Below are 14,947 nucleotides of genomic sequence, written 5' to 3'. Positions count from 1 at the left end.
TATCGCCACCGGGATTTCGAGAATGTTTACAAGTTTGTGTTTTTCTAAGAATTCTAATTCAATAGATCGTCTTCACGTGACGTGTTTCTATCCTCATCAGGCATAAGAGGCGGTATATTTATATCTGTTTACAATTAGCGTGCTTCGTTTGGAAACCAGAGCATTTTGAATTTCAGGGTTATGGAGGTTGCGTGACGCAAGGCTACGATCGTGTTTGTTGAAAAATATATCCTCATCTCATGATTTTGAGCCTTTTTGGAAGTTAGAGCATTAGGAAAAGTGCTTATGTAAATGCTTGTTTGTTTAGTACTGATAATCAGTCGCCCGGAAACCCAAAGTAAGTTCTAGATGTTTACACTATATTCCGGCTGCCATATTGGTGTACCACGGATGTATACCAACATGGCGTTTTCTTACTGGGCTCTGTAAATTTCTGGGAAACATTTACGACGAATTTCTGAAGTTTGGGGAAACGCACAGGCCTAAAGGCTTGGAGAAGTGTCCTATTTAGTTATCTTCTATAGCGTATATCACAATGTCTTAGCTTTTTCTATTGATTGGTTTTCGATTTATTATTGTTTTTTATTGCGTGACGGTGAAAACGATCTGAACCGTTCGAAGAACAAAACAGCAACTGTGGAATATTTTTTTTGTAAAATGATAAAACATGTTTTTTACTTCATAATTTTTGTATATGTTCCCACCTTCCTCTGATATCCATGCCATTCCTTATTTTTTGATCGGGATCATTTGCGGTCCAATATGGGGATCATTTCCGGTGCGGGATCATTTGCGGTTCAATTTGGGGATCATTTGCGGTCCGGGATCATTTGCGGTCCTGGGATCATTTGCGGACCCGTACACTGCTCTCTCTGATCTAAAGAAAACACTGCTTCTAAATGGTTACCCGAAAGGCATAATTTCCTTCAATATGAATGATGTCTTAAACAAGCATAGGAACAGACCTTCCGAAACTGTTACCACGGTTCCCAAGAGAGATGTAATCCTTGTGCTTCCTTATTTAGGTTTTGGAAGCGAAGTTTTTAAACGCCGTCTTAAATCTTGTGTTAATAAAGTTTTTGGTTTCGTCAGTCTTCGGTTGATTTTTCAGAACACTTGCCGAGTTAAGTCCTTTTTTCCTTACAAAGATCGTTTAAATCGCGCGCAAAAATCTAAAGTCGTATACAAAGCCAGCTGCTGGGATTGTGACGCTTTCTATATCGGCAAAACACAAAGCGACGACTGCATGACAGAAAGGTCGAGAATTTTAGAGCCCTTACGCAAGTGGGTCACGCTTCCGCTGTTGCTGATCACGCAATCTCCACCGGCCATAAAATCAAATGGGACCATTTCGAGGTCTTAGCTAGTGGACAATGTGATTTACATTGTAAAATAAAAGAAACATTGTTTATACGAGACTTAAAACCAACACTTAATGACAATGCTAGCAGTGAAAAGCCGTCTCTTTATTAGCTATCACCTTTTGTTTTCGTTATTGTTTAGTTAGTTACCAGTACCTCGCTTTGTATTTTTAAGTTTTAAATCTTTCGTTTTTTTGTAACCGCCACTTTTGAAAATGCGTGCTGTAGCATGCGAAACGTCAAGAAAATTTTAGATTGTTGTTCCAAACCATGCGTAGTTCATGTGTTATGTATGTTGCCGCTGTTTGCATTTTATTTCTTGTTAAATTGAAATGGCCAAAGAACAAGAGTGTTTATGTTGTCAAGATTACTATAACTTGAGTATCATTACTCAAGATCAGGCTATCAGGTTATCAGGTAATCAGGTTCTTTCCCGCCACTTTACTGGCCTCCTCGTCACTGTAATACAAGATGCTATAAAACAGTTCATAAAGAAATCGAGACATGCAATCATAAAAAAGCAACTGCAGAAGTGAAATAAAGAAACGAAAAAGAATGTTTCCGGCCGGGCTCGAACTGGGGACCTTCCGCGTGTGAGGCGGACGTGATAGCCACTACACTACGGAAACCTCGGTGAACCACTAATGATCTTAAAACGAAGTATTTCTAAACTACGTTTACGTGGTCCTATGATCAAATTTTACTCCTTGAATTTTTGGGTGAATCACATGGAATTCCACGAAAGATGTAAACGCCGTTTACCGTTTGCAAATACATGTCTCTGCATTAGTTCCGGAGATATTTAAGTTTTTAAAAATGAGTAAAATATACAAATGAGAAGACTGATGACGTCATACACTAAACCCAATATTGCATCAAATATATAAATAGAGCTATCCCGGTCAATTTGCAGCGGAGACCATTGAAACTTGGTAGGCTGATAGTTCTACAGGCAACACACCTATGGCTATAAAAAATTATGTTTACATGGCAACTCACTGTTTTTCAGTCCTCTCCAGTCTGTTTTCAATATTTTAGTGATTTTCTGCTCGAGAAATATTAAGCAAGGCGACAAACAGCACCCACCATATTTATATCCTTGCTGGATGATGCAGATGAGGCACCACTGGCAAACACAACACCCACCATATTTAAATCCTTGCTGGATGATGCAGATGAGGCACCACTGGCAAATATCAAAATGGAACGAACTGCTTTTAATATTGGGGAGGTCTGGAAACCGGTATGTTTCCATGGTAACAGAATTGATAAGCTCATATTGTGGAGCTCACCCAGTAGAATCATACTGCAAAGAATCAAATTGGCTGCATGAGATGTCTTTTTACATCAAATTTGATCAAAATTTGGTGGAGTTTATGACGTCATCACCTGGCTAATTTGCACATTTTAAAAACTTGAATATCTCTGAAACAAAAAGAGATCTTTCAAATAGTAAACAGCATTTTTCTTCGGCGTAAAGTCTCTTGTGTATGCTTTAAAATGGGTTAGGTAGGAAAGAAGCGAATTTCATCATAGTAGCACTTTAAATGTACCTTCACATAATTTTTCAGTCGACTCAAGCGTGGGCCTTAAAAGTAAATCCAATGGATAACACAGCCATACAAAAATTCCCAGCTATACAAAATGTGAAGCTTCCATGAGCAAACGTAATGAGAATTAAAAAGTGCGACATCTCAAAGGCGCCGATGGGATTTGAACCCATGACCTCCTGTTTACAAGACAGGCGCTCTAACCAACTGAGCTACGGCGCCCTGCATTAGATATAACGTGTTTTAGTATGTTTCTTTTAATAATAATAATAATAATAATAATAATAATAATAATAAACATTGTTAGTAGTACTAAGTTGGTCACATCTCCACTTTGTTAGTAATTCCTAGCAGTACCAAGACAGCTCAAGTTGTGAGGTCTACATAAATCGCATAACTGTTTAGATAAAGAAGTGTGGTTTTTTTTCATTATGGCGTTAATGGTTTTGTTTCTTTGTCTGTTTGGCTATTTTTTCTCTGCTTGTCTTTTTTTTTTTCCGTTCTGATCAGATGAGGGATAAAATTGGTTTCATTTTTTAAAGACATTTCACCAACTGATGGCAATCGCTCCCGCTGATGAAAAAACGTTTAACAAACAATTCGCTTGTTGATATTCATGATTTTGTGAAGTCTGTCAATCAAGACTGGAATGTTTTTTTTGGTCTTTTTTTTTTCATCTTGGAGCTTGTAGCGAGAAAGCGACCAGATTACTTGAGCTTTTGGAATACTTTATTTCTGAAGATTGAGAGACGAATTAGTCAGAAATCATTATTTTGACAGCACGATAGGGAGGTTCGCGGGGTGTAATGGGATGTTTTATGACTTTTTAAGCTTTTGGCGGGGATTTACGTCATTCTAGGTCGGTCAGTCTTCGTCTTGGTCCAAACTTTTATTAAGCTTTGTTTTAACAGTGTCTTGTAAAATGTTCTAGCTTATTGATTTTGTACTCTTTCCTCGGGGCCCCGTGCTTCTGCAGCAAATGAGGAATACGTTTCCACACATTTTTTGACCACATCTTAAGGGTACGTTTTTAGCGGTTTTTCATTTCTGGCGTAGCACAGGTTCTAATTGTTAGAATCAACAGTTTTAATTTGCAAGGAGATAGACTATCTTATCAGACGGGCGAATACATCCGCATCAGATGACTGATTTACGCATCCGCAATAAAATATTCACATTTCATGTCTCGTGTTAGTGCTGAGTCAGTATTGCTCTATTGACATGAAGCGGAAAACTCGGTTAATCAGCGGAGTTGGACTGGAAACTACAACACAACACAGAACAGGTATTAAAACACCAGCTGAGTCAAGGGAGTAGCAGATTAAAAAAGTTGTCTAAACGAGTTATCATACGTTTGGCCTGTTGGTCTAGTGGCATGATTCTCGCTTTGGGTGCGAGAGGTCCCGGGTTCGACTCCCGGACAGGCCCAAATTGATTTTCTTTTCCAATAATAATTAAAATAATCATAACAATAATTTTTAGCAAACTAGTATTTTCCAAATTGTAGGTATGGATGAGACATTCACTCGTTCTTTCCCTCTCTCCTTCGCTTCCTGTTAGACTTTTCGTGAATCCGCTGATCAATTTAAAGCGAATTTTAGTCACAGCCCAAGAGAATCCCAAGCGGCTTTAATACGTGCATTTTGATCCTCCAAGAAAACATCAACGCAACTCGCGTGCTAACACGCTATTTTTCGCCAAATCTTATTAGCAAAACTTAAAAAAGAAATTGATTAGTTTTTCCATTTAAATTACCCTGGAACGAAACAAAACGAACGGAAAAGTTTAAAGCGATGGTTTTTGTCCTTGGGTCATTTGAAAGCTTTCATTTAACACAGAAATTGCACTCAACCGTCAACTTATAGCAGAGAGACTTTTGGTTTCTCCGGCTGAAACTCATACATTTCTGGCTACCAATCCACTAACAATCAGCAACATAAGCTTTGTTAAGATCATAGCTCGATAGCGTTATTTATTTATATGAAGTTGCTGAAGGATAAAAAAATGAATAAGCTCAGCTACGTCAACATCTTTCGTTTTTTTTTTTCTTTTTTTATTTGTTTTCGCTGACTCAAAATTTTGTAAGAGTTGGTAGCAAGATTTAGTCTCATAGGAAAAACAATCATGTGTTTCCGGCCGGGCTCGAACCGGCGACCTTCCGCGTGTAAAGCGGACGTGATAACCACTACACTACGGAAACCCGTTACGACTGAAAGCTGCCATACTCAGTGTTGTGCTAATCAGGAACTCGTAGTTTCTAGTTTTTTTTATCAGGAAGACAGAAAAAATAAGTCTACGAAGTACAACAAACAGTTGAACATTTGCCTACTTCTCACGATGCTCAATATTGAAGTTTTTCAAAAACGATGCTATCCTTGTTTTAGCGTTACCAGAGCATCTCAGTGGAGTTAACCGTCAAATCGCCAAAAAATTAACCGTCAACCGTCAAATGAGCAAGCCAATAGTAGCCGTCAAATGTCTCAGATATCCTTAATCAAGAACTAAACGATTGACTTTAGGAAATTTATGCTGTTTAGAAATAAACGTTTTAATGCACCACAAAAAGATACACTTATGTTCAAGTCCTTCAACTTCTAGTTATGGGAGCGGGAGATTAATGCGCGCAGCGGTGAGGTGATGTAATTACGTTAATTAGACAAACAGTCGAAGATTAAAGAACTCATAATTAATGCACAAATTATAGGACTAATTGGGTTATTCAAATATGGACAAATTTGTACCCTTTTATGAAAAATTACAGCCAAATTTGCTTCAACCATCAAAAAACCAATAATGATAACGATCACGATAATAACGGCTTATTCACATCACATCCGCGCAGTGGCTGTTCGTTTGAATAGACCTACTTACATGCAATACAACTAAAAATTACGCTAACAGGATGGATGGATGGAATCATGACGCTAAGTATATAGAAAATAATTATCAAAACAAAAAGAACCGTCCCCGGGTGGGCTTGAACCACCAACCTTTCGGTTAACAGCCGAACGCGCTAACCGATTGTGCCACGGAGGCTTCCTTGAACACTTTTTGTACAATTTTGATCAATTTTTTTGGAAGAAATTCTAACTTGCGTAAGGTTTCTGTTACATTATTGTATCTTGCTCGAAAGACATGAAAAGCGAAAAACCGGGGGAATTGGGTAGTAACTGTCTTGCCCAATGAGACAACACAAAACAGGTGTTATAGAACCAGTTCGACAGAGAGAAGTAGATTAAGACCTTTGTTAAATGACGTTCAACCATGTTTGGCCTTTTGGTCTAGTGGCATGATTCTTGCTTTAGGTGCGTTGCGAGAGGTGCCGGTTCGACTCCCGGAGAGGCCCTTTGTAACACTCTTTTGTCAATGAACACAACATAATAACGAAGCAGGCAATATTACGATGGTTTTTGTGACGTCACAACGGCCATATGAAACAACGGAACACCTGCCTCCTTTTTTTGCAGACAATTCCAACTGACTACCATGAAACCCTAGATTCAAATATCACTTATAACCAACTGTTTCTGTTGGCCGGGAAACATTTCCAACGACTTCTAGGAAAATATTAATCTAAAGTAATTTTGATCTGGTCCTCTTGTTTTAAACCGATGAGGGGGAATAAACTAATCAAAAAAATAGAGGAAAAAAGAAATCAGAATACAGTCAGTTATAAATCTTAAAATAGTATTTTCCAGCTGGTTTACTTAAAAGGAAAAGTTGGTCCGTGTGAGGGTCGAACTCACGACCTTGGCGTTATCAGCACCACGCTCTACCGACTGAGCGAACGGACCAGACACATTATCCTTGTGCCGTTTTTTGTTAACTACTACTACCTTTGAACAAGAACGTTGTCAAAAGTTTGGCCTAATGAGCAACAGCACCCGCTTATTGGCTTTGTTGAAACTGATTTGGTTTTATTCTTTAAGATGTATGTATATATTGTTAACGTGCTTTGTCAAATGATGAGGACATTTTTGTTGAAATATAGTTATCCCGAAACTATTTATTAGAATTTGTTCCCCATTTATTTTATACTCATGCCTCGTCAATATCAGTAGCTTATGTTCTAAATATCAAGGAACTAGAATGAAAAGCAACATATTTCTTAAATTATTTGTTTTTCTAAAATGAAATTCTAAGTACATTTAGAAAAAAAAAAAATAAAACTAATCACCAAGTGATGCCTCTAACATTGTTTTTTCAATAGTTATCGTAACTTGTATATTGAACTAAATGCTTACGCTTTGGGGAATAAGCTCAAATGGTAGAGCGCCCGCTTAGCATGCGGGAGGCACGGGATCGATACCCGGATTCTCCAGCAGTCTTCATTTTACTAGCTAATATGTAGCTTTAATTCTTTTTGAAGGCAGATTTTTTTCGGACCGTTGTTGTACAAATAACGCAACCTCGTTCCCAGGGTCTCTCATCTTACCGCCCCCTGGAGCGAGCGAAGAGAGACCCTGGTTGGGTCTGGTCACGTGCCTGCCAGAATCTGGGAGGTGACAATTAAATTATTGAAGGGCTGGGCGGCCTAGTAGGAATTTTGTCTATACTTAGCCTACGGGAGTTCGGGAAGTGTTGTCACCAAAGTAAACCAGGAACGATATGATGTTCTGAGGCAATGTCCGGCGGTAATATTCTGCAAACGCCAAGGAAAACTTATCCATCATCTGATAGCGGAAATCCATGTCGCTGATGGTTGCATGGTTCAGTGAAGGACGTTACATATTGTAAAAATCTCCTCACGAAGGCGAATGGAGAATTACACACCGCAGCCGAGGCTGTGTATGCCGGAAGATGTCGGCGCCCCGAACTTTGCCGAGCGCGAAGGATATAAATACAGTGAACTCGTCGCGGTATACATTTCGCCGTCGTTGCTGATAAAATGGATTTATCTTCGAACGAAACGAGGCTAGAAAAAGAAAAATATAATTTTTATTGTGTCGTTAATAAATTAGTGCACGTGACACCAACGGTTCGAGAGAATTGTGCACATTTTCATTTAATTCTCGATCTCTCGACCTTTCTTTGCTTCAAGCGTGTTTCTGAGGGGCATTTTTTGTGCCGTGTTATTAGAAGAAATGGAAATTATAAGTAGAGCGGAGTCGTTTGATTATGTTACAGCATATTTTTAGAGGTCGTAGGTCTGCATGGTTCCGCTGTTAACTGCACGTCGCTTCTCAGAGTTTGACACCTCTGTAATTTGCCATGCCGTGCTTATACTTTGGTTAGGTTCGTTTCTATTGCAAGATATGTTTTAAGGCTCTCAGTATTGGCTCTCCAGCGACAGAGATTAAAATATTCCGTGAACATATTGCTTACTTGCATTCTATGTTGTGACGCCGCAGGTGACGCCGGGCCCGGCTATTTGATTAGAACTGTTTGCAAGCGCAGTGCGTTGCACGAATATCATATTTATCTTCGTCAAGCTTTTCTTCAGAGACTGCCGTAGCTTTACTTTGAGAAAGCTATACGTTATCCTAGAGACGTTCTTATGTTTTTTTTTGCATCAATTTGATCGAGTGCATTCAAAGGAGAAACAACAATTACTACGGGATGAAATTGCGCTGCTCGACGTCCACAGTTGAAATATGAATGACTTTCCATAAATCCAGTGGGTAAGACGGCAACACTGAAAATCACGACTACTAAATTGCCTCGAGACAGATTTGCTTAACCTTTAGGTAAACGTTGGAACAGATATTATTCGAAATTTCAGCCTGAAAGCTGAGTATTGATAAACCCCGCGGGTAATGTGGCGGTCGCAGCGCGCGACAAAGCTCAACGCGACAAACTGCTGATTACAGAGGACCCCTCCCTGATGTTCTCAATTGTCAAAGTGGCACGTGACCAGACCCAAACAGGGTCTCTCTTCGCTCGCTCCAGGGGGCGGTAAGATGAGAGACCCTGGGAACGAGGTTGCAAATAACGGTTTGTAAACTTTTTATTTGGATAATCTAGCTATTAGAGAAGATGCGAATACTCCTATGAATGAATTTTCCGCTGTCCCTCTAAAACAACGTGGACTTCAATCGACCAGAGGTAAACGGGCAATACCCGGAGCACCTTTCGATATATTTGTAGCGCGGTACTCTTTACGCTTTGTAGCGCAACCTTTCTCAAAACAGCTTTATAACACAGATAACACAAAGATTCTTTGAAGAATTACTCTTTCCTTTGCGACTTGCATTATTATAAACTGGCAGTTAAAGGTTAAATTTCATCTTTTACAACTGAAATTGACGCCCTCCTTTGGCACGGAATGGTAAGGAAAGGTTAAATGGCCGCAAATGGGCCTTGCTAGCCCACACACTGCAGATCTAATCCCAGTCTTAGCTGTATTGAACAACTGAGAGTATTCTTCTTTTCCATGAGTGGGATGCCAGTCCATTGTAGTTATCCGCCCCCACCCCCAGCCCACCACTTTGGAGCGAACTACTCTTAGAGCAATGAAAGAAGAAAGAAATATAAACAGGAGCCATAATCGGGGACGGAGACCGTAAGTCTTGGGATCCGCGCGCACCTATGAGATGGTTCAATTTTTCTATTTTTAGAACAAATTGCGCCATCCTGACGTCACATATCCGCGCGGATCCACGCACATGTCGGGGGCTCTCGCGTGGATGTTGTCACGTTGCCTGATCAAATGGTGAGAAAGGCGAGATTCTCTTGAAGATTTTTCACAGCGATGGCAGGGAATAAGGCAGGGAATTAGATCCAGGGCTCTTATATGTAGCTTTATGCTCTAAACTAATGGAAAAGGTAAGATTTTCAGAGTCGAAAACAAGACTTCAATTTCGCGGTGTGAATTAATAACAATATGTGCTCGCGCTTGTTGAACGGGTAAGCTTTTGCGTTTGTTCTGTAAAGAAAAGTTATGAAAGAAAACTCTTTACTCTCGTATCGAGTTCATTTGAGAGTTTCCCAAACAATGCTTAATCATAACCAAACCCTGTTTTTGATAGTTTCTTATTGCTTCTGTTTGTTTGGCGAGTTTGCAAAAGTTTTTTAAAGGAAAGTCTCACGCGTACATAAGTAGCTCATTTGCATAGTGCAGCCCGTGTATCTTCAAATCCGAGGCGGTGTTTTCAATTGTGAACAAATCTTGACAAAGATTTCTTTCGTTGTTTTTTGCGCTGAGATGCTGCAACAATTTTCACCGACGCCAAAAGGCTACTAACATCAGGTGTATTTCTTTAACTTAGTGAAATTTTACACTGCGAAAATAAAATAGACAAGGAGTTTTGATAACTCAACCAACAAAATCGAAATCTTTATTCGAGGACCGTGACTACTCGGGTTGATTAAAGAAAGCTGATTATTTCTGCTGTATTCGCATATTTTCAGCTAAGCTTTTAATATGTTCTGAAACATTTATCAACCTTAAACATATTTAAAAACTAGAGATATTATATGAGTTCGATGTACGTTTTCACACGAAAGTGGGGAAGTCCAATTTGTCGTGTTTTACTGACTGTACAAAACACGCATCGGCGGGCGCTCTTATTCATCGACAACAGACAATTTGTTGGATTTTTACTCAAACAAAACTGAGCATAATCTATAGACCTAAACTTTATTGTCACTTATTGGGCCTTGATAAAGCATCAAGCGTTGCTTACAATTCAGGCGAAACTCAAACTTGCAATTACTTTATTTTACTTTTCGGTCGAGATAGACTCTGGCGAAATCCTCGCAAGCGTGTGGCAAGAGGAGGGAAACTTTGAAGTCCTGAAACGGTGCTATATCCAAATATATCCAACTGGTTTTTTCCTGTCTTATGGAAAAGCTGTTAATCTTCGTTCAACATATGTGAGACTTGGAGTGGAGTAATGTGGAGCTCTTGTAAAAGAAACAGCGGAACACAACTTGGTCAGCGATATAAACCGGGGCAACTAAATTCGGCACTGTCTTACTTCACTCAAACTGGAGCAGCTTACGACGAAAATACTGAAGCAATGTTCCAACAGACATGAACGTTTTGTTTTGTGGGCCAAGAGCATCAAACATTTCGGGAATTTCGGACGCCATTTCCCCGCGCTATATCCGCAAAAATCCACGCAGGACGTACGCGCGTGTGCAGCACATGATGGTGCAATTTGTTCTAAAAATGGAAAAATTGTCCCATATCATAGGGACAGCCCCAATACTACAAATGGCGTGCTCTTACGGTCTCCTTCCCCGATTATGGCTCCTGATATAAATTCATCAAACGAGACAAGTCGACCAAAGAAATGTCGTTGAACTAACGTGACAAATGTAATCTAGGGCGTCTATTTACATGAAAGTAATGTTTTAAAAGCGCTTTATACCCTGATAAAACATGGGTTTTTGACCAATCAGAGCGTGCGCAGGGTCCTATCTATATTATAATGGTCATTTATTCGCAAATTACGTTCCATATAATTCTTGAAATTTTTCACTCGACTCTTGCGTAGATCTTCAAAGTAAATCCATCGGATAACACAACAAAAAAAATTCCCAGTGGTAAAACATGTGGAGCTTCGTTGAGCAATTTTAAAAAGTAATAACAAATTAAAAAGTGCAACATCTGTGAAGCACCGATGAGATTTGAACCCATGACCTCCTGTTTGCTAAATAAAAAGAAAAAAAAAATTTAAATAAAACATTGTAAATACATGTAGTACTAAGTTGATCACATGTCCACTTTCACGCTTGGTAATTTCCAGCAGTACTAAGATAGCTTAATACCTCTTAGTGTGTTCAACCTCAAAAGGTCCACAGCGGCAGCTTTCGTGGTTCCTTTTAGCGTATTGAGCTCAAAAAATTATGACAGGAGATAATGTGTCGTTTTAGAATTGGTACCTCTTAGGGGTCCCTCAGGGACCACCTGGGCTTTGATTGGGCGTTTGAAAGGCGGGGTGCGAAAACTCCAAGAGGTCAGACTCTAAAAATAAAAAGATACGAGAAAGGGTTGAATCCTAGGGTTGGTATGGGAGATGGACGCTCCGGGTCATGAGCTCCTGATCTTGCTTTATTGACGGGACGCAGAAAAATAATCAGCAGAGTTGGACTGGTAACTACACGACTACACAGAACAATAACCATAATAATGAATGTTTACCAGGGAGCATACTTCATCAACGGTGTTCTTCGTTGGGGCCCCGCAACTGCTCTCAGATAAGTTTACACATTGTGCAACAACATTTACACGAATCTCAACATGGAAAAACATGGTATTAATTCCAAGTTTGAAGTGAACTTTTCTCTGCGAAATATTGTTTAAGTGGGGCTATTAAGTGAATTTAGTCAACTGGTGAGGTTCCTTAAAGAACAAGTTCGCATTTAGCGACTATAGGTTCACGCGCCTTGTAGCCACAAGATGGCAGGATTCGACGTCCCGTGGAGAGAAGTCTTAATTCTTTTTTTTAACTGCCGGCTTCCTACCTTTTTTTCTTTTTTTAAGTTTCTATCTTTATTGCTAGCAAAGATCATTTTTTTTTTGTTTTTGTTTTCTTTAACTTCCTACCTTGATTTTCTGTTTATTTTTGGACAATGTGGAGATAATTGTAAATAAAATCTGTTTCTGGAAAGAAAAGTAGGGGTCAGCAAGCTCGTTAAAGTGGCCATCTGCCCTGTCATTGTTCATTTTAGTACTTAGCGCGCGCAGTTGATGCATGACGTGGCTCACTCTTCATCCTCTCCAGACACCGGCGAATTGTTTAAGCAACCTGCCAAAATATTGTTCACCCTCAAAGATGTTCTCATCATGCTATACGATAATAGGGGTTAAGATTATGGATTGCGTGGAATGGATTGGTCAATGTCATCATCTCTCTTTTTCGCCAAATCTTATTAGCAAAACGTATAAAAGAAATTGATTAATTACTCCATTTAAAATACCCTGGAACACAACAAAAAGAATCGAAAAGTTTAAAACGATGGTTTTGTCTTTGGAAAATACAAAAGTCGAAATTGACATTTAACACAAAAACAAACGCTGTCCTTGTTTTAGCGTTAGGCAGAGGATCTCAATGGGGTTAACCGTCAAATGGCCAAAACATTAACCGTCAACCGTCAAAACCGCAATATTTTTACCGTCAACCGTCGAATGAGCAAGCCAATACTAGCCGTCAAATGTCTCAGATATCCTTAATTAAGAAGTAAACGATTGTCTAGGGGCAAGGTATGCTGTTTATAAAGCAACGTTTTAATATATCACAAAAAGTATGCTTATGTTCAAGTCCTTCAACTTCTAGTCACGGGAGCAGGCGATTAATGCGCGCAGCGGTAATAAAGGTGATGTAATTACGTTAATAATACACATGAAAAAATTACTCGATTCTGATTGGCTAAGAGCAGTGCAGTTCAAGTGTAACACCAGTGCAAAAAGTGTAACATCAGTGCAAAAAGTGTAACACCAGCTCAAATTACACATCGAAATTCTGGATTATGATTGACTGACTTTGCACATATTATATTACTAATTGGATTGTTTAAATATGGACAAATTTGTACCCTTTTATGAAAAATTACAGCCACATTTGCTTCAACCGTCAAAAAACCAATAATGATAACGATCGCGATAATAACGGTTTATTCACATCACATCCGCGCAGTGACTGTATGTTTGAGAAGACCTACTAACATGCAATACAACTAAAAATGAAGCTAACAGGATGGACTCTTGACGCTAACTATATAGAGAACAATTATCAAAACAGAAAGAATCGTCCCCGGGTGGACTTGAACCACCAACCTTTCGGTTAACAGCCGAACACGCTAGCCGATTGCGCCACGGAGACTTCCATGGAGGGAATTTGTACGATTTTCTCCCTGCCCCGCCCCCTGCCACTAATTTTTTGTTACCTCTGTCCCCGTGCCCTCGCGCGATTCCCGCTTACATGAAAGGAAACGGAAAAGACTGCTACGCAGGCTAGCCTGAAATGGAAAACTTTATTTTACGATCGACAAGTTTTTGATTTGTTTGTCAGCGTCAGTAGTTATAGGAGTTGGAATCGATGGAAATATTTCCGTCCTGTTAATAATCAAGAGAACCCAGTCGCTTCAAACCACTCAGAATTATTTATTGGCAAATCTAGCGGCTGCCGATGTTATAAGTCTCCTGTTTTGTGGTTTTTGCCTCATCCCAATGATTTACAAAAGCGTAACTGAAAGCGTACACCGCGCCAATACCGAAAGGTGCTTCGGGTATTGCTCCTTTACCGCTGGTCGATTGAAGTCCACGTTGTTTTAGAGGGACAGCGGAAAATTCATTAATAGGAGTATTCGCATCTTCTCTAATAGCTAGATTATCCAAATAAAAAGTTTACAAACTGTTATTTGTACAACAACGGTCCGAAAAAAATCTGCGTTCAAAAAGAATTAAAGCTTCATATTAGCTAGTAAAATAAAGACTGCTGGAGAATCCGGGTATCTATACCGGTACCTCCCGCATGCTAAGCGGGCGCTGTACCATTTGAGCTAATTCCCCAAAGCGTAAGCATTTAGTTCAATATACAAGTTGCTATAACTTTTGAAAAACCAATGTTTGAGGCATGACCTGGTAATTAGTTTTAAGCTTTTTTCTAAACAATTTACTTAGAATTTCATTTTAGAAAAACAGATAATTTAATAAAATATGTTGCTTTTCATTCTAGTTCCTTGTTATTTAGAACATATGCTACTGATATTGACCAGACATTATTAGAAAGTATACAAGAAACAACTGCGAATAAATAATTTCGGGATAACTATATTTCAACAAAAATGTCCTCATCATTTGAGAAAGCACGTTAACAATATATAAATACATCTTAAAGAATAAAATCAAATCAGTTTGAACAAAGCCAATAAGCGGGTGCTGTTCCTCATTAGGCCAAACTTCTGATAACGTTGTACAAACGTTGTACAAAGGCAGTAATACTTAAAAAAACGGCACCGAGACTAATTTGTCTGGTCCGTTAGCTCAGTCGGTAGAGCGTGGTGCTGATAACGCCAAGGTCGTGAGTTCGACCCTCACACGGACCAACTTTTCCTTTTAAGTAAACCACATGGAAAATACCATTTTAA

General features: G+C 39.2%; 6 non-coding genes across 6 annotated transcripts; 2 read left to right on the top strand and 4 right to left on the bottom strand.

The window, feature by feature from the left end:
- Positions 1–1,917: 1,917 nt before the first annotated feature.
- On the bottom strand, positions 1,918–1,990 carry Trnav-cac (transfer RNA valine (anticodon CAC)). The gene has a single exon. It is a non-coding gene; the product is annotated as a tRNA-Val (tRNA).
- A 1,069-nt stretch (positions 1,991–3,059) lies between these two features.
- On the bottom strand, positions 3,060–3,133 carry Trnat-ugu (transfer RNA threonine (anticodon UGU)). Its single transcript has one exon. It is a non-coding gene; the product is annotated as a tRNA-Thr (tRNA).
- A 1,134-nt stretch (positions 3,134–4,267) lies between these two features.
- On the top strand, positions 4,268–4,339 carry Trnap-ugg (transfer RNA proline (anticodon UGG)). The gene has a single exon. It is a non-coding gene; the product is annotated as a tRNA-Pro (tRNA).
- A 699-nt stretch (positions 4,340–5,038) lies between these two features.
- Trnav-uac (transfer RNA valine (anticodon UAC)) lies at positions 5,039–5,111 on the bottom strand. The gene has a single exon. It is a non-coding gene; the product is annotated as a tRNA-Val (tRNA).
- A 1,521-nt stretch (positions 5,112–6,632) lies between these two features.
- Trnai-gau (transfer RNA isoleucine (anticodon GAU)) lies at positions 6,633–6,705 on the bottom strand. Its single transcript has one exon. It is a non-coding gene; the product is annotated as a tRNA-Ile (tRNA).
- Positions 6,706–14,832: 8,127 nt separating this feature from the next.
- Trnai-gau (transfer RNA isoleucine (anticodon GAU)) lies at positions 14,833–14,905 on the top strand. Its single transcript has one exon. It is a non-coding gene; the product is annotated as a tRNA-Ile (tRNA).
- The last annotated feature ends 42 nt before the right edge of the window (positions 14,906–14,947 follow it).

Source organism: Orbicella faveolata, unplaced genomic scaffold, assembly GCF_042242905.1.
Source record: "Orbicella faveolata isolate gen_17 unplaced genomic scaffold, um_ofav_v1 contig_35, whole genome shotgun sequence".
Lineage (NCBI taxonomy): Eukaryota > Metazoa > Cnidaria > Anthozoa > Scleractinia > Merulinidae > Orbicella > Orbicella faveolata.
The sequence above is the reverse complement of the archived record's forward strand: the minus strand, read 5'-3'. Positions and strand labels throughout refer to the sequence as shown.